This window comes from Heptranchias perlo, chromosome 10, assembly GCF_035084215.1.
Source record: "Heptranchias perlo isolate sHepPer1 chromosome 10, sHepPer1.hap1, whole genome shotgun sequence".
NCBI classification, from domain to species: Eukaryota; Metazoa; Chordata; class Chondrichthyes; order Hexanchiformes; family Hexanchidae; genus Heptranchias; species Heptranchias perlo.
In genome coordinates, this window is record NC_090334.1 from 46,309,512 (window position 1) to 46,335,870 (window position 26,359).

The window sequence follows — 26,359 nt, forward strand, 5'->3', positions numbered from 1 at the left end:
GCAGGGGCAGCCGTGGAGAGTCCGCGTCGGTGGGAGCACTCTTCTCCAGGCTCTGCTCAGCTGGACCCAGATGCTGAACCCTGGGGGCCAGCCATGAAAAGGAGAGTCATCGAGGGGCAGCAGCACATTGCCGAGGTACTGGAACAGGTGCCACACGCACTCTCCACAATCGCGCAGAGGATGGAGGAGTCCAACTGCTGCATGAGGGGAATGGTGGCACAGGTACAGGACGGTATCTCTGAGATAGTGTCACAGGGACGTGAAGGCATCTCTGAGATAGTGTCGCGGGTAGATGCGAGAATGTCCGCAGTGGAGGAAAGGCTAGCCTCCCTCGAGCGTCAAGCACGACTCAACAATGAGTCCATTCAGGCCCTGACAACGGCCGTTCAGATTCAGGGTGAGCAACATTCTGCCGCCTTGAACAGGCTGACAGATACTTTACAGGTGGCCATCCAAGGCTTCACACAAGTCCTCCAAACTGCCATCCAGCAGGGTGGTAGGAGTGATGTGGACCTGGGCCACGAGAGGGATGATGGTGAAAGGGAACATGGAAGTGGGGATGCCACTCAAAGCGCTCCCATGTCTCACCCGTTGCCCCCCTCTCAACCAGTACCCGCAATGCTGCCCCCTCTCCAGGTGGCCGAGTCTGCTCCTGCACAGGTGCAGGTGGAGCAGTCTTTGGAGGGGTCCTCACAGGCACCGAAACCCAGAGGGCGTCCGCACAAAGCATCTCATCTGTCAGAGCATGGACAAGAGCAACCTGCCACTACCTCTGCTGAAGCCACAGGGGTAGCACCACGTAGGGGTTCCCGTAAACATAAGGCCAAGGTTTTGTGAGCGCAAAGGGAATGCACAAGGGTGTTTGATGATTTGTCATGTTTTTTATTTATATTTGTTTTCTGCCACATACACAATAAATCCTATTATTATCACCACTACTGCCACGTCTTGCCCATTCTTGACTGGCTTGTGGAATAGGTCCCTTTCATGGGGTTCACCATGAACACGCACACTTGATGCCACCCATTGGGTCACTGCAGAGTGGGTGTAGGTGTATTTGCAGGGCTCTTTTGTGCAGATGACTGAGAGACGTCGACGATGTCCCCGGTGGCACCCTGGAAGGATGCAGAGGAGAAGTTGTTGAGGGCAGTGGTGACTTTGACAGCGACAGGTAAGAAGATGGTGCTCGGGCCAGCCGGGAGCAGCTCGGTATGAGGAGGCTGCAGATGTCCACGACGACATGTCGAGTGACTCCGAGCCTCCGTGTGCACTGCTGTTCAGAGAGGTCCAGGAAGCTGAGCCTCGGTCTGTGGATCCTGTGGCGAGGGTAGTGCCCTCTGCGACGCATCTCTCTCTGCGGTTGCCCTCCCTCCTGCTGTGCAGTTGGATGTGTCACAGCACTGTGTTGTGCAGCTCCACGTGTCAGAGGTGGACGGTGTGGTCGGCGAGGCTGGTGATGCTGTTCGTTCTCCAAGGAGGTCATGACTGCGGCTACGGCGGCCCCCATCCGGAAGATGTACATCTGAGGGGGTCCGCAAGGTAGGTAAATGTGTCTGGACACCGGGGTAAGTGTGCAAGATTGTGAATTTTATTGTTAGGAGGAGGGTGGTGGAGGCCAAACTTTGTCCAAAGTGACAGAGTGGCCTCCTGCAATGAGTGAGGGTCTCCCCCACCCCCCCCTCCCCCCTCCCCACCCCCACCTGTCAAATGGACCTTTGCAGCTGCCACAGGCTGATGGCTGCAACACGTCCATTTGAACTTGGAGTGTTTCCCCCAGTACGGGAAACAGTCTCAGTTCATTGCAAAATCCCACCCCTCCTAAAATATCAGGTCAATCAGGTCTGTAAACGACCTGAAGTACCTGTTCAAGTACTTTAAGTGGCACCCCGCAGCTTTAATTGCCGGCGGGAGTCCCGCATGTGGGGGCCAGGCGCGCATGTCAGCGCGTCACTGGGGAACCCGGAAGTGGGCGGGTTGAAGCCGGGCTCCGGACCCACCCCGGGAATCCCCGATTTTCGCAGCCCCCCCGCCACGATCGCACCCGGTCGGGGGGGGGGGGGTGAAAATCGAGCCCATCTTCTCTACGTTTACCCTATCAAACCCTTTCATAATCTTAAAGACCTTTATCAGGTCACCTCTCAGTTTTCTCTTTTCTGGAGAAAAGAGCCCCAGCTTGTTCCATCTTTCCTGATAGGTATAACCTCTCACTTCTGGTATCCCTCTGCTCCTCCACCCCATTTAGACGCTTATTATCCAAGCAATTTGTTGCCCCCTATTCTTCCTACCAAAATATAATACTTCACACTTACCTATAGTGACAATCATTTGCCAATTACACGCCCATTCTGCAAGTTTATTAATGTCTTCCTGTATCTGTTGCGGTCCTCCTCAGTATTAACTATACTCCCCCAATTTGGTGTCATCCACAAATTTTGAAATTGAACGTCCAATTCCTGAGTCCAAATCGTTTATGTAAATGGTGAATAACAGTGGTCCCAGCACCAATCCTTGTGGAACACCACTTCCCATCTTTTGCCAGTCTGAGTAACTACCTTTAACACCTACTCTCTGTTTCCTGTTTCGTAGGCAGCTTGCTATCCATTCTGATAATTGTCCCGACTCCACATGCTCTGACCTTAGTCATGAGTCTACAATGCGGTACCTTATCGAAGGCATTTTGAAAATCCAAATATATTACATCTACTGCATTACTCTCGTCTACCCTTTCTGTTATTTCTTCAAAGAATTCAATAAGGTTGGTCAAGCAAACCTTCCCTTCTGAAATCTGTGCTGATTATTCTTTATTATATTTTCGTTTTCTAGATGTTTTACTATTACATCTTTGAGTAAGGATTCCATTATCTTTCCTACCACCCACCTTAAGCTAATTGGTCTATAGATCCCTGGACTTGTTCTATCTCCCTTTTTAAATATAGGAATGACATTGGCTGTCTGTCAGTCCTCTGGCACTATTCCCTTTACTGATGAATTTTTATATATATGTAATAGTGCCTCTGTTATCTCTTCCTTAACTTCTATTAATATGTGTGGATATAATCCATCCAGACCAGGGGTTCATAGAATCATAGAAAATTTACGGCACAGAAGGAGGCCATTCAGCCCATCCTGTTCGCGCCGGCTGAGAAACGAGCCACCCACTTGCCCGCATTTGGTCTGTAGCCCTGCAGGTCACGGCTCTTCAGATGCACATCCAGGTATTTTAAAAAATGAGTTGAGGGTTTCTGCCTCTACCACCCTCTCGGGCAGTGAGTTCCAGACCCCCCACCACCCTCTGGGTGAAAACATTTTTCCTCATTTCCGCTCTAATCCTTCTACCAATCACTTTACATCTATGCCCCCTGATAATTGACCCTTCCACTAATGGAAATAGGTCCTTCCTATCCACTCTATCTAGGCCCCTCATAATTTTGTACGCCTCAATCAAATCACCGCTCAGCCTCCTCTGTTCCAATCCAATCCAATCCAATCTGTCATCATAGCTAAAATTCTCCAGTCCTGGCAACATCCTCGTAACTCTCCTCTGCACCCTCTGTAGTGCAATTACATCCTTCCTGTAATGTGGTGACCAGAACTGTGCGCAGTACTCAAGCTGTGGCCTAACTAGTGTTTTATACAGTTCCAGCATAACATCCCTGCTTTTATATTCTATGCCTCGGCTAATAAAGGAAAGCATTCCATATGCCTTTTTAACCACCTTATCTACCTGTCCTGCTACCTTCAGGGATCTGTGGACATGCACTCCAAGGTCCCTCACTTCCTCTACACCTCTCAGTATCCTCCCATTTATTATGTATTCCCTTGCCTTGTTTGCTCTCCCCAAATGCATAACCTCACACTTATCCGGATTGAACTCCATTTGCCACTTTTCTGTCCACCTGACCAGTCCATTGATATCTTCCTGCAGCCTACAGCTTTCCTCCTCACTATCAACCACATCTTTGTGTCATCTGCAAATTTCTTAATCATGCCCCCTACAGTTAAGTCCAAATTGTTAATGTATACCACAAAAAGCAAAGGACCTAGTACCAAGCCCTACGGCACCCTATTGGAAACAGTCTTCCAGTCGCAAAAACACCTGTCAACCATTACCCATTGCTTCCTGCCACTGAGCCACTTTTGGATCCAATTTGCCGTATTCACTTGGATCCCAATCTGCCATGTGGGACCTTGTCAAAAGCCTTGCTAAAATCCATGTAGACTACATCAATTGTGCTACCCTCATCGATCCTCCTTGTCACCTCCTCGAAAAATTCAATCAAGTTCGTCAGACACAACTTCCCCTTAACAAATCCATGCTGACTGACCTTGATTAGTCCGTGCCTTTCTAAGTGGCAGTTTATCCTGTCCCTCAGAATGGATTCCAATAATTTGCCCACCATCGAGGTTAGACTGACTGGCCTGTAATTACTCGGTCTATCCCTCGCTCCCTTTTTAAACAAAGGTACAACGTTAGCAATCCTCCAATTCTCTGGCACTACGCCTGCATCCAGTGAAATTTGGAAAATGATTGTTAAAGTCTCCGCTATTTCCTCCCTGGTTTCTTTTAACAGCCTGGGATACATTTCATCCGGCCCTGGTGATTTATCCACTTTCAAAGATGCTAATCCCCTTAATACTTCCTCTCTCACTATGTTTATCCCATCCAATATTTCACACTCCTCCTCCTTAACTTCAATCCCTGTATCAACCCTGTTATGTTAAGTCTCCCTGGTAAATACTGAGGCAAAGTAATTATTTAATATTTCTGCCATTTTGCTGTCATTTCCTGTGAGTTTATCTTGTGCATCCCTTAATGGCCCTATGCCTATCCTGATTTTTCTTTTGTTATTTATGTGTCTGTAGAATACTTTACTATTTCATTTTATAGTCCGTGATAACTTAATTTCGTAGTTTTCCTTTTCCTTCCTAATTGTTTTTTCTAACTTCTTTCCTAACCTTTTCGTAGTCCCTTTTTCATCCTCTCCTTTGTTGTCTATGTTCTTAGTGTATGCCCTTTTTCTTTAGTTTCAATTTTGCCCTTATTTCTTTATTCATCCATGGTGTATCATTACTGGCTAGTTTGTTCTTGCTTTTTAGTGGGATATATTTATCTTGGACTCTATCGATCACTGTTTTAAATGATTCCCACTGCTGTTCTATTTCTTTGTTTATCAGTAAATTTTTCCAGTTTATTTACCCAGTTCCATTCTCATCCCCTGAAAATCAGCTTTTTTCCCAACTTATTACTTTGGTCTTTGTCTTTCTAATGACCTTCTCAATCTTTATCTTAAACCTTGTTATGTTGTGATCGCTATTGCCTAGATGTTCTCCTATGCTTATTTTTCTTATCTGTTCTGATTCATTTCCCATTACTAGATCCAACAGTACTTCCTCTCTTGTTGGGCTTTTTACATACTGGGTAAGAAAGGAGTCCTGCACACATTGTAAAAAACCCATTCCTTTACCCCTTTACCTACCTCTTCTTGCCAGATTATTTGGGGATAGTTAAAATCTCCCATTATTATTCTATGCCCTTTATTTATTTCACATATTTGCTTACATATTTCTTCCTCGACCTCTTTTCCACTATTAGGTGGTCTGTAGTATACCCCTATAAGTGTGATTGATCCCTTCCTATCTTTTATTTCATTCCATATGGATTCTGTTTCTATCCTTAGTTATGTCCCTTTTTTCTACTGCCACTATGTTATCTCTAATTAGTGCAGCTACTCCATCCCCCTTCTTCCTTCCCTATCCTTTAAGATTATGTTATAGCCTGCAATATTTAGTTGCCAGTCCTGTTCTTTATGTAGCCATGTGTCAGTTATTCCTACTACATCTGGTTTCTCGCTATGGATTATTGCCTCCCATTTTATTTTGGACGCTGTGTACATTGCTGTAAAGGCAGTTTAAATCATCTTTAATAATTGTTCCTTTTACTTTATTTTTAACAGTCCTTTTATACTTCTGTTATATAACTGTGTTTGTTCCTTGATTGTTTATGTTATCTTTATTCCGTACCCTGGTCTGACCTTTACTCTCATCTCCCGTTTCTTTTATCTTTGATCTTTTGTTATTGCTACCAGATCCCTCCCCCCATCTTGCTTGTTTAAAACCTTATGCACCGCCCTATTTATCCTTTCCGCTAAGACTCTGGCCCCATTCCAGTTCAGGTAGAGCCCATCCCAGGACAGCTCCTTCCTGTCCCAGTACAGATGCCAGTGCCCCGTGAAATGGAGCCCCTTGTTCCCACACGAGTCTTTCAGCCATGCATTCACCTTCCTGATCTGCCTATCCCTATGCCAATTAGCACGTGGCTTGGGTAGTAAACCTGAGATTATCACCCCTGCGGTCCTGCTTTTTAATTTAATTCTTAACTTCTGATATTCCCTTAGCAGGACCTCCTCCTTGTTCTTCCTCATGTCATTGGTGCCGACATGGACCACGACAACTGGATTCATCCCTCCCTTTACAAGTTCATCTCCAGTAGCTCTGAGATGTCCTTTACCCTTGTACCAGGAAGGCAACACACCCTCCTGGACTCGTGGGTGCGACTGCAGAGGACGTTATCTATCCCCCCTGAATATAGAATCCCCTATGACTACAACCTTTCTATTCTGGTCCTACTCTCCCTTCGACTGCCTCATGCTCCACATGCCGTGGTTAGCATTCTAGGTATCCCCCCTGCAGCCTTCATCCTATCCTCACAGGTACCAAGTACCTCGTGCCTGTTGGATAGGCCCACTGTTTGTGGGACGTCCTTCTCTACCTCCCCTCCCTTATGTGTTGGAGTGTCTCCATCTCACACTCCAGCTCAAAGACTCTGAGCCGGAGTGTCTCAAGCCAGAGACATTTCCTGCAGATGTGGCAATCCGGGACACTCTCACCGTCCACAAACTCCCATATATTACAGTTCCAAACCACAGTCTGCATTGCCATTTCTAGTTTTTATTTATTTAATCAGTAATTTATTTCTAGGTCTAATAGAATCACTTGAGATCTAGATTATATTTAGTAAATGGATTTAGTTTGATTTCAAAATAATTAGAAATTACTTCATCTTTTTTCAATTTTATGTATTTTTATTTAAGTTTTAAAAGTTGATAGATTAGTTTATAGTCCCTTGGTTTAAATCACTTAGCACCTCCTCCCCCCTCTGCACCTAATTCCCACACTCATCAAATTCCCAGTTGAAAGTCCTCACCCTGTAAGAAATTCACTCCATTAGAAGTTCACTCTCTGTCTTTACCAACCTCTGTGCTCAACCTTATGCTTAGCTCATATATGAAGATCAGCCATTTGCATTAGCTACCTGAGAACTGCTGAGTTAAGTGACCATCTCCCTCATCAACCTTCAGGAAAGTTAAGGGAAGAGAATTGGAGTAGGAGAAATAAATATATTTAATGTTTGAAAGTTACAGTTTTATTTTGATGGAGTCTGTGTAAAAGATTCCATCCGGTGTTAAAACCAGACAGACCACCCGGCATCGGACCACCAGGCACCGGACATGACAAAGGTAAACCAAGCCCAGTCAACCCTGCAAAGTCCTCCTCACTAACATCTGGGGACTTGTGCCAAAATTGGGAGAGCTGTCCGACAGACTAGTCAAGCAACAGCCTGACATAGCCATACTCACAGAATCATACCTTTCAGCCAACATCCCAGACTCTTCCATCACCATCCCTGGGTATGTCCTGTCCCACCGGCAGGACAGCCCCACTAGATGTGGCAGTACAGTGATATACAGTCAGGAGGGAGTGGCCCTTGGAGTCCTGAACATTGACTCCGGACCCCATGAAATCTCATGGCATCAGGTCAAACATGGGCAAGGAAACCTCCTGCTGATTACCACCAACCGCCCTTCCTCAGCTGATAAATCAGTCCTCCTTCATGTTGAACACCACTTGGAGGAAGCATTGAGGGTAGCAAGGGCTCAGAATGTACTCCAGGTGGGGGACTTCAAGGTCCATCACCAAGAGTGGCTCGGCAGCACCACTACTGACTGAGCTGGCCGAGTCCTGAAGGACATAGCTGCTAGTCTCAGCCTGCGGCAGGTGGTGAGCGAACCAACACAAGGGAAAAACCTACTTGACCTCGTCCTCACCAATCTACCTGTCGCAGATGCATCTGTCCGTGACAGTATTGGTAGGAGTGACCACCACACTGTCCTCGCGGAGACGAAATCCCGTCTTCGCACTGAGGATACCATTCAACGTGTTGTGTGGCACTATCACCGTGCTAAATGGGATAGATTCAGAACTGGGCATCCATGAGGCACTGTGGGCCATCAGCAACAGCAGAATTGTATTCCAGCACAATCTGCAACCTCATAGCCCGGCATATTCCTCACTCTACCATTATCAATAAGCCAGGGGATCAATCCTGCTTCAATGAGGAGTGTAGAAGAGCATGCCACGAGCAGCACCAGGTTTACCTAAAAATGAGGTGCCAACCTGGTGAAGCTACAACACAGGACTACATGCACGCTAAACAGCGGAAGCAACATGCTATAGACAGACCTAAGCGATTCCACAACCAACGGATCAGATCAAAGTTCTGCAGTCCTGTCACATCCAGTCGTGAATGGTGGTGGACAATTAAACAACCAACGGGAGGAGGAGGCTCTGTAAACATCCCCATCCTCAATGATGGTGGAGTCCAGCACGTGAGTGCAAAAGACAAGGCCGAATAGTTTGCAACCATCATCAGCCAGAAGTGCCGAGTGGATGATCCATCTCTGCCTTCTTCCGCTATCCCCACCATCACAGATGCTAGTCTTCAGCCAATTTGATTCACTCCACGTGATATCAAGAAACTGGAGTATCGAGTGCACTGGATACAGCAAAGGCTATGGGCCCCGACAACATCCCGGCTGTAGTGCTGAAGATTTGTACTCCAGAACTAGCCGCGCCTCTAGCCAAGCTGTTCCAGTACAGCTACAACACTGGCATCTACCTGACAATGTGGAAAATTGCCCGGGTATGTCCTGTCCACAAAAAGCAGGACAAATCCAATCCGGCCAATTGCAGCCCCATCAGCAAAGTGATGGAAGGTGTCGTCGACAGTGCTATCAAGCGGCACTTACTCACCAATAACCTGCTCACCGATGCTCAGTTTGGGTTCCGCCAGGACCACTCGGCTCCAGACCTCATCACAGCCTTGGTCCAAACATGGACAAAAGAGCTGAATTCCAGAGGTGAGGTGAGAGCGACTGCTCTTGACATCAAGGCAGCATTTGACCGAGTGTGGCACCAAGGAGCCCCAGTAAAATTGAAATCAATGGGAATCAGGGGGAAAACTCTCCAGTGGCTGGAGTCATACCTAGCACAGAGGAAGATGGTAGTGGTTGTTGGAGGCCAATCATCTCAGCCCCAGGACATTGCTGCAGTAGTTCCTCAGAGCAGTGTCGCAGGCCCAACCATCTTCAGCTGCTTCATCAATGACCTTCCCTCCATCATAAGGTCAGAAATGGGGATGTTCGTTGATGATTGCACATTGTTCAGTTCCATTCGCAACCCCTCAGATAATGAAACAGTCCATGCCCGCATGCAGCAAGACCTGGGCAACATCCAGGCTTGGGCTGATAAGTGGCAAGTAACATTCGCGCCAGGCAATGACCATCTCCAACAAGAGAGAGTCTAACCACCTCCTCTTGACATTCAACGGCATTACCATTGCCAGATCCCCCACCATCAACATCCTTGGTGTCACTATTGACCAGAAACTTAACTGGACCAGCCACATAAATACCGTGGCTACAAGAGCAGGTCAGAGGCTGGGTATTCTGTGGCAAGTGACTCACCTCCTGACTCCCCAAAGCCTTTTCACCATCTGCAAAGCACAGGTCAGAGGTTTGATGGAATACTCTCCACTTGCCTGGATGAGTGCAGCTCCAACAACACTCAAGAAGCTCGACACCATCCAGGACAAAGCAGCCCGCTTGATTGGCATCCCATCCACCACCCTAATCATTCACTCTCTTCACCACCGGTGCACCGTGGCTGCAGTGTGTACCATCCACAGGATGCACTGCAGCAACTCGCCAAGGCTTCTTCGACAGCACCTCCCAAACCCGTGACCTCCACCACCTAGAAGGACATGAGCAGCAGGCACATGGGAACAACACCACCTGCACGTTCCCCTCCAAGTCACACACCATCCCGACTTGGAAATATATCGCCGTTCCTTCATCGTCGCTGGGTCAAAATCCTGGAACTTCCTTCCTAACAGCACTGTGGGAGAACCTTCACCACACGGACTGCAGCGGTTCAAGGTGGCGGCTCACCACCACCTTCTCAAGGGCAATTAGGGATGGGCAATAAATGCTGGCCTTGCCAGCGATGGTCACATCATATGAATGAATAATAAAGAGAAAATAGATGTGGGTTTGGAATGCTGAAAGTAGCTCTGTCGTGCAAACTTTAAGAATATTACAGACTCTACATTTGACATATTTAATAAACATACATACATGCTACAATTATTTCAAATGAACAAATAAACATAACCAAATGCATCACAGGGTGCCTTGAAGAATATTGCAATCTCATACAAAGTACATAACTGCTGAGCAGGAATCATGACAACAAATATTTCCATATTAACAGCATGCTGTGAGAGTTATGGGTTGTTCAACACTTTAATACCAATAGAAGTTTCTCAGTTTAATATATATGTATAATTGGTAGTGCATTGGTGTGACATTGTGCTGGGTCATGGAGTGCTAGGATATTGGTTCATGCGTATTATTACCACAAGATGAGTTTCTCGCCTATACAGTCAGGGAGAGGCAGTGAGTGGTCATTTGGTCTTGTCCATTAGGAGAGTAGAAATTAAAGAACAAATCATCCTGGCACTGGGAGAAAAGTGGGGCATGTTTCCCATCTGCCCTCTTGGACAGAAAATGGTGAGATAAGTAGAAAAATATAATTAAAATGGAAAAACAGATACTAAAAAGATTGCAATTAGCATTCGAGTTGTGATGTTTCATTATTTTCTCAAAATTAAAGAAGAAAAACATACTATTGGTAATTATTTACTTTCAATATATTTCCTGCCCCCCTGATGACCTCATACCCCAATCTCCTGTGTTGCAAATAAAAATATTTTCAGTATAAAAGTGGCTTTCTATTTGTTCAAGATGGAAAACAAACTTTTTCCTGTTGGAGTTTACTCATATTTCCTCATGAATGGACACATTTCAGGATGTCTGGACTTTGGATGTGTCCCATTGAAGTGGTTTAGTTGGAAAGCGAAGTTAGTTGAAGACAGTACATCTATTGAGTCCTGAATAAACTATCAGTACTTGACTCTAATACATGGCAGATTTCTTAAATGAGCAGCCTGTCTTAATTAAAATGACTTCAATCAAGTACTGGCAGATACTCTCTTAAACAAAGTATGATAAAACAAAAAATATATTGCTAAACAAATAATTAAACTCCTGATCTGTTAAAAAGATTTTGATTTGCAACACTAAAATTAGGCTGAAATAATACTGATCCAGAGACGGTCAAGCTAGGAGATTGGGGTATGAAAGTTGTGTAGGTGGGAGCAGGAAGTTCCAAAGGGACATAAGTGATTGAGCAAAACTGTGACAGATGTGTGGGGAGTATGAGATCATCCACTTTGGATCTAAGAAGGATAAATTTTATCTCAAGGGGGTAGGAATACAAAAGTGAGGAAGTGATGTTTCAGTTGTACAGAGCCTTGGTGAGGCCCCATCTGGATACTCCGTTCAGTTTTGGGCACCGCACCTCAGGAAAGATATATTGGCTTTGGAGGGGGTAGAGTGCAGATTAACCAGAATGACGCCAGGCTCAAAAGGGTTAAATTATAAGGACAGGTTGCATGAACTTGGTTTGCATTCCCTTGAGTATAGAAGGTTGAGGGGTGATCTAATTGAGGTGTTTAAAATGATATGGGGTAGATACAGAGAAACTATTTCCGCTGGTGGGGAAATCCAGAACAAGTGGGCATAATCTTAAAATTAGGGCTAGGCCATTTAGGAGGCCATCAGAAAGTATTTTTTCACAAAAAGGGTATTGGAAATTTGGAACTCACTCCCTCAAAAAGCTGTTGAGGCTAGATCAATTGAAAAATTCTACATTGAGATAGATTTTTATTAGGTAAGGGTATTAAGGGATATAGAGCAAAGGCAGGTAAATGGTGTTGATACAGATCAGCCATGATCTAATTGAATGGCGGAAGAGGTTCGAACGGCTGAATGGTCTACTCCTGTTCCTATGTTTACAAGAACCAGTGAAAAAAAATCCAGCTTTAAATTCATACCCGGTCATTTTTATCTAAATATTTACTGGATTGATGGCTACTCACTTATCAACATTACAACCACTGCTCCCTCTAAGCTGTGCGTGTGTGTGGCTGTGCAGCAGTTTATGTGCCGTGCACGTCATCATTCTGTCCGTGCACCAAACCAGTGCTCTCTGGTGGAGATGCTGCTGAGGTGACGTCAGCTACCAATCACTTTGCAGCAAGGGCGGGAGTCAAAGTTAGGTTGGATGGGAGCGTTGTACTGTGGATATCGGCGTCTAGTGTGGGTCAGTGGTACAGCTGCTCAGAGACTGGTCTCCACAGATAGATAGTGTAACAGTTTATATATATATATTCATTGGGAAAATAATGTAATAGTGTAATAGTTGGACGGGAGCGTTGGGAAAATAGTGTAATAGTTGGATGGGAGCGTTGTACTGCAGATGTCGGTGTCTAGCGCTGGTCAGTGGTATAGCTGCTCAGAGACCGGTCTCTATAAATAGTATACTGTCCGATGGATGGGTATATATATATTCATTGGACAAATAGTGTAAATGTATATATATATATAAAATATATTAAAGAAATTGTGTAATAGTTTATACATACAGAAGAAATAGTGTAAAATTTATATATATTATATAAAAATATATACTAAGTTGACAAAAAGTGTAAAAGTTTATATATATTTATTCATATATATTGGATAAATAGTGTAAACGTTTATATTTTTTTATATATTCATTCATTGGACAAATAATGTAAAAGTTTACATATATATATATATATATACACACATATACATTTCCATCCCTGCACGATATAACTGATTTGAGTTTCCAATTAGAAAACTTCAGCACATGAAGATTCAGTAAAGATTCAGTGAGGAGATGCATTCAATTAAATGAAAGCTTTTCACCACTAGTGCGAATTGTGGAAAACTGTTACTTTAGTCTAAAGACAAACATATCTAAAGCATTGGTAGCAAATAACATCGGATGGAGTCTACGATTAGTGCAATTAACAGTTTTTGTCACCATCCTATTCGACGTTAGCTTCTGGAATAAACTACAAGTGAACCCAAATTACCTGGCATATTGTAATAATTATTTATTAATTTTCATATTTCACATTTACAAATTAAGTAATTCTGACACAGATCATGTGTAATACTGTTATTAAAAATCCTTCTACAATTGTGCTAAAATATACTTTCCCATCACATTGGTACATTGTAATCAAAACAATGAAGTTGATTTAAATTCTTTTATACAACTGCTCTCCAAAAACCCTCAGTTGCCCCAAGGATTGTCTCTTTTTATCTTTGTCCGTTGCCTCCCTCAATTCAGATTCTTCATGATCAAATTGCTCCCTGCCTTACATAGAGGCAGCCAAAACTAATGAGACCTGCAAGATGTACAACTGTAATGCAATAATTTTTTAAACCCCGCTGAGGACTCAATGGGGTGGGGGGGGAGGTGGGGGGAGAGAGAGCTTTAATTAAACTGTTCCCTATCCCCAAATTCACACTGACTGATTTGACAGCTGTTTTGTATTTCTGACTCAATTTAAAAATTCTGATTGCACATGATTTATTTCTGTTTGAATCAGTCATTAAGCTGATTCAACAAGAAACTGATTGGAATCATTCCCATCGGATAATTTTTAATAAAATGTAACGAGACTGGGCTGCTCAATCCTAGTGCAACTTAAGAAACACATTTCATAAATTATAAAAATTTATCAGCCAATATAACATTAAATTGTTACAATTATCCATTATCTTGTAAGTTTGTTCTGTTTGTTTTTTTAAAATTCGTTCATGGCCAGCATTTATTGCCCATCCCTAATATACCCTGAATAATGTTTTCTAAAAAGATATTCTGTTCAAAGTTATGATTTTTTTTCATGGTGACGCACACAGCCTTTATATCTGTGCACAAACCCAAATTCATTCCGTACATGGCTGAAACAAATTAGAGGGAACATTGATTACAACACCGTATTGTACCAATCACAGACTGTAAAACTACACAAAATACTTAAAAACTGTGGTATCACTCCTTTTTAAAAATTAAAACTAACTTTGTGATTTGCAGGCTTTTGGTTGAGGATCATAGCAGAAGTAGTTCAATTGGGAGCCTGGAGTCCAGAGTGAACGCAGACCTGCAAGAGACCGGGGCCAGAGCATCGGAGCAGGTAAAAAGTGAGGCCCAGTGACTAGGCCTCAATTGGGAACCCACAGTCCAGAGCGAGTGTGAACCTGCAAGAGACCGGGGCCAGAGCATCGGAGCAGGTAAAAATCGAGGCCTAGGGAGTGAGGAAAAAACCTAAAGTGACGCCAGCACAAGGGACAGAGCTGATTGGTGAGCAGCTGGTGAGTGTTTTTTTTAAGTCTTTAGTTTATTTCTGTTAAGTTTAGTTAGTAATCTAATAAATTGAGGTATGGCAGGGCAGCTCAGACCCGTCGAATGCACGGCCTGTGCCATGTGGGAACTCCAGCACCCTTCCAGTGTCCTGGACAACCACAGGTGCAAGAAGTGTCGCCAGCTGGAGGAGCTCGAGCTCCGGGTTTTGGAGCTTGAGCAGCAGTTGGCATCACTGCAGTGCATCCACAAGACTGAGAGTTACGTGGATAGCGCATTTCTGGAAGAGAAACAGCCGCAGCTTAAGAAGGTGCAGGCAGAAGGTTAATGGGTGACCGCCAGACCGACAAGGAGGACCAAGTAAGTAGTGCAGGAGTCCCCTGAGGGCACCTTGCTCTCTAACCAGAGGGTTCCTCTGAGGAGTGCAGTCAGATCCAAGTCCACAGCACCATGGGTGGCTCAGTTGCACAGGGGGGAGGAGAAAGGTCAGTAGAGTGATAGCGATAGGGGATTCTATAGTTAGGGGAACAGACAAGCATTTCTGCGCGGGCAGATGAGATTCCAGGATGCTATGTTGCCTTCCTGGTGCCAGGGTCAAGGATGTCACCGAGCGGCTGCAGAACATTCTGGAGGGGGAGGGTAAACAGCCAGAGGTTGTGGTCCATATTGGTACCAATGACATAGGCAGAAAGAGGGATGAGGTCCTGCAGGCAGATTTTAAGGAGATAGGAAAGAGAGTACATACGAACATACAAATTAAGAGCAGGAATAGGCCATTCGGCCCCTCGAGCCTGCTCTGCAATTTGATAAGATCATGGCTGATCTGATTGTGACCTCAACCCTACTTTCCCGTCCACCTACTGTCTGACTCCCTTGTTAATCAGGAATCTATCTAACTCAGCCTTAAAAATATTCAATAACCCTGCCTCCACTGCTCTCTGGGGAAGGGAGTTCCACAGACTCATGACCCTCAGAGAAAACATTTCTCCTCATCTCCGTCTTAAATGTGAAACCTCTTATTTAAAAACTGTGGCCCCTAGTTCTAGTCTTTCCCACAAGGGGAAACAATCTCTCAGCATCTATCCCTTCTAGTCCCCTCAGGATCTTGTATGTTTCAATAAGATCACCTCTCATTCTTCTAAACGCCAGTGTATACAGGCCGAACTTGTTCAACCTTTCCTCATAAGATAACCCCCCTCATCTCAGGAATCAGTCGAGTGAACCTTCTCTGAACCGCCTCTAAAGCAATTATGTCTTTTCTTAAATAAGGAGACCAAAACTGCACACAGTATTCTAGATGTGGTCTCACCAATGTCCTGTACAACTGTAGCAAAACATCTCTACTTTTATATTCCATTCCCCTTGCAATAAATGACAACATTCCATTTGCCTTCCTGATCACATGTTGTACCTGCATACTAACTTTTTGTGATTCATGTACTAGGACACCCAGATCCCTCTGTACCTCAGAATTCTGCAATCTCTCTCCATTTAAATAATATAATGCTTTTCTATTCCTCTTGCCAAAGTGGACAAGTTCACATTTTCCCACATTATACTCCATCTGCCAAATTTTTGCCCACTCACTTAACCTATCTATATCCCTTTGCAGACTCCTTACATCCTCTTCACAACTTACTTTCCTACCTACCTTTGTGTCAATTTAGCAACCATACATTTGGTCCCTTCACCCAAGTCATTGATACAGATTGTAAATAGTTGAGGCCCAAGCACTGATCTCTGTGGCACTCCACTCGTTACATTTTGCCAACCTAAAAATGGCCCATTTATGCTTACTCTCTGTTTCCTGTTAGCTAACCAATCCTTTATCCATGCTAATATGTTACCCCCTACACCATGAGCTCTTATTTTGTGTAGTAGCCTTTGATGTGGCACCTTGTCAAAGGCCTTTTGGAAATCTAAGTACACCACATCCACAGGATCCCCTTTATCCATATTGCTTGTTACTTCTTCAAAGAACTCTAATAAATTAGTCAAACACGATTTCCCTTTCACAAAGCTGTGTTGACTCTGCCTGATTGCATTGAGATTTTCTAAGTGCCCTGCTATAACCACCTTAATAATAGATTCTAGCATTTTCCCTATGACAGATGTTAAGCTAACTGGCCTGTAGTTTCCTGCTTTCAGTCTCCCTCCTTTCTTGAATAAAGGAATTACATTTGCTATTTTCCAATCTGATGGGACCCTTCCAGAATCTAGGGAATTTTGGAAAATTAATACCAATGCATCTATTATCTCTGCAGCCACTTATTTTAAGACCCTAGGATGAAGTCTGTCAGGACCTGGGGACTTGTCAGCTTTTAGTTCTAATATTTTTTTCAGAACCCTTTCCCTGGTGATTGTAAATGTTTTAAGTTTCTCCCTCACTTTCACCTCTTGATTCACAATTATTTCTGACATGTTATTTGTATTCTCTACTGTGAAGATGGATGCAAAATATCTGTTCAATTCATCCGCCATTTCTTTATTCTCCATTATTAATTCCCCAGACTCATTCTCTAGAGGACCAAAGCTCACTTTACTTGCTCTTTTCCTTTTTAAATACCTGTAGAAACTCTTACTATGTGTTTATATTTCTCGATAGCTTTCTCTCGTACTCTAATTTCTCCCTCCTTATTATTCTTTTAGTCTTTCTTTGCTGTTTTTTATATTCTGTCCAATCTTCTGACCTGCCACTAATCTTCACAGAATTGTATGCTTTTTCTTTCAATTTGATACTATCTTTAATTTCCTTAGTTAGCCACAGATGGTACGTCCTTCCCCTAGAGTCTTTCTTTTTCACTGGATTGTATCTTTGCTGAGTGTTATGAAATATGTGTGGCTGGAGAGATGGTGCAGGAGGGAGAGCTTTAGATTCCTGGGGCATTGGGACCGGTTCTGAGCTGAAAATTGCAGCTACGAGGAGAGATTGGATAGGCTGGGGTTGTTTTCCTTGGAGCAGAGGAGGCTGAGGGGAGACTTGATTGAGGTGTACAAAATTATGAGGGGCCTAGATAGAGTAGACAGGAAGTACCTGTTTACCCTAGCGGAGAGTTCAAGAACTAGAGGACATAGATTTAAGCTGATTGGCGGAAGGATTAGAGGGGACATGAGGAAAAACGTTTTTACCCAGAGGGTGGTGGGTGTATGGAATTTGCTGCCTGAATTGGTGGTAGAGGCAGGGACCCTGAACTCTTTTAAAAAGTACCTGTACCTGCACCTAAAGTGCTGTAAGCTGCAGGGCTACGGACCGAGTCCTGGAAGGTGGGATTAGAATGGGCACCTGGTTGTTCTTTAAGCCGGCGCGGACACGATGGGCCGAATGGTCCCCTTCTGTGCTGTATCTTTTCTATGGTTCTATGGTTCTAGGTGGGACCTGTACAAGCCGGATGGGTTGCACCTCAATGGAGCTGGGACCAATGTTCTCGCGGGGAGGTTTACTAGTGTTGTGGGGGGGTTTAAACTAGATTGGCAGGGAGATGGGAACCTGAGTGTAGATTCGGAAGGGAGAGAAGCAGAGCTGGAAATGGAAGGCAGAAAATTAGTAAGTGAGTTTGGAAGGCAGAGGAAGCAAAGGTTGGAAACTAAGCAACAAAGCAGCTTGGCAGTGCTTAATGGTATATACATCAATGCAAGAAATCTAGTGAATAAGGCAAATGAGCTGAGGACACAGATAGACACATGGAAGTATGATATCTCAGCTATTACTGAAACATAGCTTATGAGGGGCCGGAATGGCAGCTCAACATTCCTGGTTACAGGGGTTTCAGTTGAGATAGAGAGGGGGATAAAAAAGGAGGGGGGTGGCAATATTGGTTAAAAAAACAATTACAGCTGTGAGGAGGGATGATATGTTAGAAATGAGGCCATATGGGTTGAGCTAAAGAACAAAAAAGGGGCAATCACACTGCTGGAACTGTACTATAGAACCCCAAACAGTCAGAGGGAGATAGAAGAGCAAATATGTAGGCAATTTTCTGAGAAGTGCAAAAACAATAGAGCAGTAATAGTAGGGGATTTCAACTACCCTAATGTTAATTGGGATACAATCAGTGTAAAAGGTATAGAGGGTGCAGAATTCTTAAATTTGCATTCAGGAGAACTTTTTTAGCCAGTATGTAGCAAGTGCAACAAGAGAGGGGGCAGTTCTGGATTTAGTTTTAAGAAATGAAGCTGTGCCAGTGGAAGGAATATCAGTGGGAGAGCATTTTGGTGGTAGTGATCATAATTCAGTTAGTCTTAGCATAGTTATGGAAAAGGACAAAGATAGACCAGGAATAAAAGTTCTAAATTGGGGAAAAGCCAATTTTACTAAACTGAGAAGTGATTTAGCAAAAGTGGACTGGAAACAGCTACTTGAAAGTAAATTAGTGTCAGAGCAGTGGGAGGCATTTAAGGGGGAGATTCAAGGGGTTCAGAGTAAACATGTTTCTACAAAAAAAAGATTGGGACTGCCAAATCTAGAGCCCCCTGGATGTCAAGGAACATACAGAGTAAGATAAGGCAAAAAGGGAAGCTTATGTTAGACACCGAGAGCTCAATACTGCAGAAAGCCTAGAGGAGTACAGAAAGTGCAGGAGTGAAATTAAAAAGGAAATTAGGAAAGGAAATGGAGGGCATGAAAAAATATTGCCAAGTAAAATCAAGGAAAACCCCAAAATGTTTTACAAATACATATAACGCAAGAGGATAACTAAGGAAAGAGTAGGGCCTATTAGAAACCAAAAAGGTAAACTATGTGTGGAGGCAGAAGATGTGGTATGGTTCTTAACGAAAACTTTGCATCTGTCTTCACAAAAGAGGGGGACAATGCAGAGACTGTAGTTAAGGAGGAGAGGTGTGAAATAATAGATGGAATAAACATGGTGAGAGAGGAAGTATTAAGGGGTTTAGCATCTTTGAAAGTAGGTAAATCGCCAGGCCCGGATGAAATGTATCCCAGGCTGTTAAAAGAAGCAAGGGAGGAAATGGCGGAGGCTCTGACCATCATTTTCCGATCCTCCCTGGCTACAGGTGTGGTGCCGAAGGCTTGGAGGACTGCTAACCTTGTACAAAAAGGGAGAAAAGGATAGAAAAGGATCAGTGTTGGGCAAATTATTGGAATCAATTCTGAGGGACAGTATAAACTGTCATTTAGAAAGGCACGAATTAATCAAGGACAGTCAACATGGATTTGTTAAGGGAAGGTGGTGTCTGATTAACTTGATTGAATTTTTTGAGGAGGTAACAAGGAGGGTCGATGAGGGGAGTGTGTTTGATGTAGTCTACATGGATTTTAACAAGGCTGTTGACAAGGTCCCATATGGCAGACTAGTCAAAAAAGTACAAGCCTGTGGGATCCAAGGGAAAGTGGCAAATTGGATCCAAAATTGCCTCAGAGGCAGGAAGCAAAGGGTAATGGTCAACGGGTGTTTTTGTGACTGGAAGGCTGTTTCCAGTGGGGTTCCGCAGGGCTCAGTATTAGGTCCCTTGCTTCTTGTGATATATATTAATGATTTAGACCTAAATGTAGGGGGCATGATAAAGAAGTTTGCAGATGATACAAAAATTGGCCGTGTGGTTGAAAGTGAGGAGGAAAGCTGTAGACTGCAGGAAGATATCAATGGACTGGTCAGGTGGGCAGAAATTGGCAAATAGAATTCAATCTGGAGAAGTGTGAGGTAATGCATTTGGGGAGGGCAAACAAGGCAAGGGAGTACACAATAAATGGGAGGATACTGAGAGGTGTAGAGGAACAGAGGGAACGTGGAGTGCATGTCCACAAATCTCCCCCCCCCCCCCCCCCCGAAGAAAGCAGGACAGGTAGATAAGGTGGTTAAAAAGGCATGCGGGATACTTTCCTTTATTAGCCAAGGCATAGAATACAAGAGCAGGGAGTTTATGCTAGAACTGTATAAAACATTGGTTAGGCCACAGCTTGAGTACTGCGTACAGTTCTGGTCACACATTACAGGAAAGATGTGATTGCACATGAGAGGGTACAGAGGAGATTTACGAGGATGTTGCCAGGACTGGAGAATTTTAGCTATGAGGAAAGATTGGATAGGCTGGGGTTGTTTTCTTTGGAATAGAGGAGACTGAGGGGTGATTTAATTGAGGTGTATAAAATTATGAGGGGCCTAGATAGAGTGGTCAGAAAGGACCTATTTCCCTTAGCAGAGAGGTCAATAACCAGGGGCATAGATTTAAAGTAATTGGTAGAAGGATTAGAGGGGAGCTGAGGAAAAAATTTTCACCCAGTGGGTGGTGGGGTCTGGAACTCACTGCCTGAAAGGGTGGTAGAGGCAAAAACCCTCATAGCATTTAAAAGGTACTTGGATATGCACTTGAAGTGTCATTACCTGTAAGGCTACGGACTAAGTGCTGGAAAGTGGGATTAGGCTGGGTAGCTCTATTTCATCTGGCACAGACATGATGGGCTGAATGGCCTCCTCCTGTGCCGTAAATGTTCTAAGTTTATGTTTCTATGTTTCTAATTACAGGTCAGCTTTAGTTCTGTTCCTTTATAACTGGTTTCCTGGTGTTTCTCTTCTCATATATAATTTTTGATTAACCCAATTGCACCTTATTTCGTTGGGTGTTTGTTCTGCACAGAATGAGGAAACCTTTCATATCACAAGATAAATCCAAATGAGGAAGGATATTCACAAAGTTTAGTTTTTCCATCCAGGCAGACCCTACGCTCACCGAATTGCAGAATCTATTTTTTTTCTTAAATTATTCAGAGTTTTAGCCTCCATTAATCTATTCAGAAGTCTGTTCCACTCACTGTGAAGAAAACTTCCTGACATCAGTCCTAAGTTTGTCTTTCTAAGTATATTTTTTCAGTCTTCCGCAGACAACTTACGGTTGTTTTTCTCTCTTCTGGAAACGCTAACACACCCAATGTGTGGTAATGTTTATACACACATATTACTGACAGTAATGCAACGATTTTGGTAATTTTTGCAATATGCATTTTCCACATAGTTAACTTTATAACAACAACTTGCATTTATATAGCACCTTTAACATAGTAAAACATCTCAAGGCGCTTCACAGGAGTGTTATCAAACAAAATTTGACACTGAGCCACATATGGAAATATTAGGATGGGTGACCAAAAGCTTGGTCAAAGAGGTAGGTTTTACAGAGCATTTTAAAGGAGGAGAAAGAGGTAGAGAGTCGGAGAGGTTTAGGGAGGGAATTCCAGCGCTTTATGCCTAGGCAGCTGAAGGCACAGCCACCAATGGTGGAGCGATGAAAATCAAGGATGCGCAAGAGGCCAGAGTTGGAGGAGCGCAGAAATCTCGGAGGGTTGTAGGGCTGGAGGAGGTTACAGAGATAGGCAGGGGCGAGGCCACGGAGGGATTTGAAAACAACAATGAAAATTTTAAAATCGAGTCATCGCCAGACCGGGAGCCAATGTAGGTCAGCGAGCACAGGGGTTATGGGTGAACGGAACTTGGTGTGAGTTAGGATATGGGCAGCATAGTTTTGGATGAGCTCAAGTTTACGGAGGATGCAAGGTGGGAGGCCGGCCAGGAGAGCATTGGAATAGTCAAGTCTAGAGGTAACAAAGGCATGGATGAGGGTTTCAGCAGCGGATGAGTTGAGGTAGGGGCAGAGACAGGCGCTGTTATGGAGATGGAAGTAGGCGGTCTTGATGATGGAGAGGATATGGGGTCGGAAGCTCAGCTCAGGGTCAAAAAGGACAGCAAGGTTGTGAATGGTCTGGTTCAGCCTCAGGCAGTGCCCAGGGAAATGGATTAAGTCGGTGGCTAGGGAACGGAGTTTGTGGTGGGGACCAAAGACAATGGCTTTGGTATTCCCAATATTTCATTGGAGGAAATTTCTGCTTGTTCAATACTGGATGTCGGACAAGCATTGTGACAAATCAGAGACAGTGGAGCGGTCGAGAGAGGTGGTGGTGAGGTAGAGCTGGGTGTCGTCAGCTTGCATGTGGAACCTGAGTGTTTTCGGATGGATTATTGTACAGCTGCTAAGAAGCAAATTAGCAAATTATTGGCAGCACCTTTCTTTAGAATATGCCAGACTGGTATTTTTGTGGTTTTAGGGGATGCTAAACAGGTGCCACAGGCACATTTGAAGTAGTAACCTTGCATTCTGTTTCAGTATTACAAATATGGGGAAATCGCAAGCTGCTCCCCATTGGTAGCATGTGTTCATAGCTGGAGGGCACGGAGCCCTCTTATGTTCCGCCTCGACATGGGAACAGGAAGTCAGGCAGGGAACTGGAGATACAGTGGGAAATCCATACTTCCTCTGGAAGATTTCAACACACAAAATTAAAGAAGTCATTTCCCAAGAGCAGACAAACATGTTATTAATTAAACCTACACTCAAGTAGATAAGGTGGGAATAGTAGCCCTCTGGCCATTCTGATAGTTTAGTTAGTTTTTGACATCTGACTTCCTTAAAAAAAAACACTCCGAAACAAAATAGAACATTAACCTCACAGGTAATGACAGTGAAATGGCAGAAATATTAAATAATTATTTTGCCTCAGTATTTACCAGGGAGACTAACGTGGTGGGCATGACATTAGAAGAAGAGATCAAAAAAGATATGAAGACATTTAAGATAGAAAGGGGGGAGATAATTGATAAACTAATCAAACTTAGAGAGGATAAAACCTCTGGTCCAGATGGATTACATCTGCGTGTATTAAAAGAAGTTAGGGAAGAGGCACTATTACATATATATAAAAATTCATCAGAAAAGGGAATAGTGCCAGAGGACTGGCAGACAGCTAATGTTATTCCTACATTTAAAAAGGGAGATAGAACAAGTCCAGGGAACTATAGACCAGTTAGCTTAATGTGGGTGGTAGGAAAGATAAAGGAATCTTTACGCAAAGATGTAATTGAAAAAGATCTAGAAACCAAAAATACAATAAAGAATAGTCAGCATGGATTTCAGAAGGGAAAGTCATGCTTGACCAACTTTATTGGATTCTTTGAAGAAGTAACAGAAAAAATAGACAAGGGTAATGTAGTAGATGTAATATATTTGGATTTCAAAAAGCTTTCGATAGGTACCACATAGCAGACTCATGACTAAGGTCTGAACATGTGGAGTTAGCGGACAAGCAGCAGAATGGATAGCAAGCTGGTTATAAAACAGAAAACAGAGAGTAGGGGTTAAAGGTAGTTAATCAGACTGGCAAAAGAATCACAGAATCATAGAATGGTTACAGCAAAAAAGAGGCCATTCAACCCATTGTGCCCATGCCAGCTCTTTGTAAGAACAATCCAGTTAGTCCCATTACCCCACCCTTTCCTCAAAGCCCTGCAAATTATTTCCCTTCAAGTATTTATCCAATCCTTTTTGAAAGCCACGATTGAATCTACTTCCACCACCCTTTCAGGCAGCGCATTCCAGATCATAACCACTCGCTGCATAAAAAAGTTTTTCCACATGTCGCCTTTGGTTCTTTTGCCAATCACCTTAAATCTGTGTCCTCTGGTTCCCGGCTCTTCCGCCAATGGGAACAGGTTCTCTTTATTTACTTTATCTAAACCCTTCATGATTTTGAACACTTCTATCATATCTCCTCTTAAACTTCTCTGCTCTAAAGAGAACAACCCCAGCTTCTCCAGTCTATCCACGTAACTGGAGTCCATCATCCCTGAAATCATTCTAGTAAATCTTTTCTGCACCCTCTCTAAGTTCTTCACATCCTTCCTAAAGTGCAGTGTCCAGAATTGGACACAATACTCCAGCTGTGGCCAAACCAGTGTTTTATAAAGACCTCAACATAACTTCCTTGCTTTTGTACTCTATGCGTCTATTTATAAAGCCCAGGATCCTGTATGCTTTTTTAACCGCTTTCTCAACCTGTCTTGCCACCTTCAAAGATTTATGCACATATACCCCCAGGTCACTCTGTTCATTTAGAATTATCACATTTAATTTATATTGCCTCTCCTCATTCTTCCTGCCAAAATGTATCACTTTGCACTTCTCTGCGTTAAATTTCATCTCCCATTCCATCAGCCTGTCTACGTCCTCTTGAAGTCTATTACTATCCTCCTCACTTAACTACACTTCCAAGTTTTACGTCATCTCAAATTTGGAAATTGTGTCCTGTACTCCCAAGTCCAAGTCATTAATATAAATCAAAAAAATATGGTGGGAAGTGGTGTTCCACAGGGATTGGTGCTGGGACTATTGTTGTTCACAAGTTGCAAAAAAGATTCACAATGACGATACCAGAACTAAGAGGATATACTGAAAGGCTGAACAGGCTGGGGCTCTTTTCTCTAGAAAAGAGAAGGCTGAGGGGTGACCTGATAGAGGTCTTTAAGATTATGAAAGGGTTTGATAGGTTGGATGTAGAGAAAATGTTTCCACTTGTGGGGGAGTCCAAAACTAGAGGTCATAAATACAAGATAGTCACTAATAAATCCAATAGGGAATTCAGGAGAAACCTCTTTACCCAGAGAGTGATTAGAATGTGGAACTCGTTACCACAACAAGGAGTAGTTGAGTCGAATAGCATAGATGCACTTAAGGGGATGCCACATAAGCATATGAGGGAGAAAGGAATAGAAGGATAGACTAATAGGGTTAGATGAAGAGGGGTGGGAGGAGGCTCGTGTGGAGCATAAACGCTGGCATAGACCAGTTGGGCCAAATGGCCTTTTTCTGTGCTGTAGATTCTATGTAACTCAATGGCCCAGAAATTGCACTGAGCAGCAAACGAATGGCGCTCGCCGCTCCATAGATTTATACTAACCAACTAACTTACCGCAGTCTTTACTAGGTGCACTTCCTCTTATAGGAAGCGGAGACGAGCTCAGCATTGGCTCCAGCGAAGATAGGACCCATGGGAGAAGCGAGTGGATCACTCTCTCCCCTCGACCAATCAGATTGCAGCAAACTTGACAAGCCGCGAAGACTCAAAACCTTGAAGTACAAGCTGCAACGTAAAGAATCAGGAAGTGAAAACTACAACAATAAAATCTTTGTAAAAACAGTTATAGACAGCGAGAAAAAGAGAGGGTAAGAAATAATCAGATTAAATAAAAGAGATAGAAGGAAAAAGTTAATAAAAGTTTTAATTTAAAAAAAAAGTTATTAATGACCAAAAACTATTAAAATAAGGAGTAATGAGACTCCACATTTTTAAAAGTTAATTTTTCGTTGTTTGGCCGCACTATTAAAACTTAGCTTAGACCTGGTGTTTTTAAGCATATCTGTTTTGTGGTGATATTAGTTACTTTCCAGCTGGGCAGAAAAGCAAGTTGGCGCTGGTCCGTTTATTCTATTGATTGCAGCCAGTGATATCCCTTTAAGGCGAAGCTGACGGATTGCCGGTGAACCAGGAAGAGCAAGTTCCAGATTTCTGCGTTTGTCTACGTATGTGCGAATGCCGGAACTTGCTCTTTCATTTGGCCACTAACAACGGTGAGCGCTGTTGAGCTCACTGTTCTTTTTAAAGCAATTTCCGGCCCAATATATTTAAAACCTTACATATGGTTAATTTGTAAGTCAAAAAGTTAATTTCCGTGACAGCTCTAAGGTTTCTGGCATTGCAGCCATGTTCTTGGTGCAGTGCTCCTCACAGCAATCTCTTCACCCTGCCTCCTGAGTAGATTCATGGAGGGCTTCCTGCCCTCTGGAGGAAAAAGGGTGTCCCTCCACTAAGGCCTCAACATCGGAGAACCTTGTTGCCCACTCGCTCCCTCCTTCAGCCATTTGTTCCTCAAATTGT

General features: G+C 43.5%; 1 long non-coding RNA gene across 2 annotated transcripts in view; it reads left to right on the forward strand.

Annotated features, from left to right (window-relative positions):
• Positions 1-25,947, forward strand: part of LOC137326141 (uncharacterized) — a 47,185-nt gene extending 21,238 nt beyond the window's left edge. For both annotated transcript variants that reach the window (XR_010964120.1, XR_010964119.1), the window contains exons 2-3: positions 14,374-14,651; positions 25,409-25,947. This is a non-coding gene — a long non-coding RNA (uncharacterized lncRNA). The remainder of the gene's footprint in view (positions 1-14,373; positions 14,652-25,408) is intronic.
• Positions 25,948-26,359: the final 412 nt, after the last annotated feature.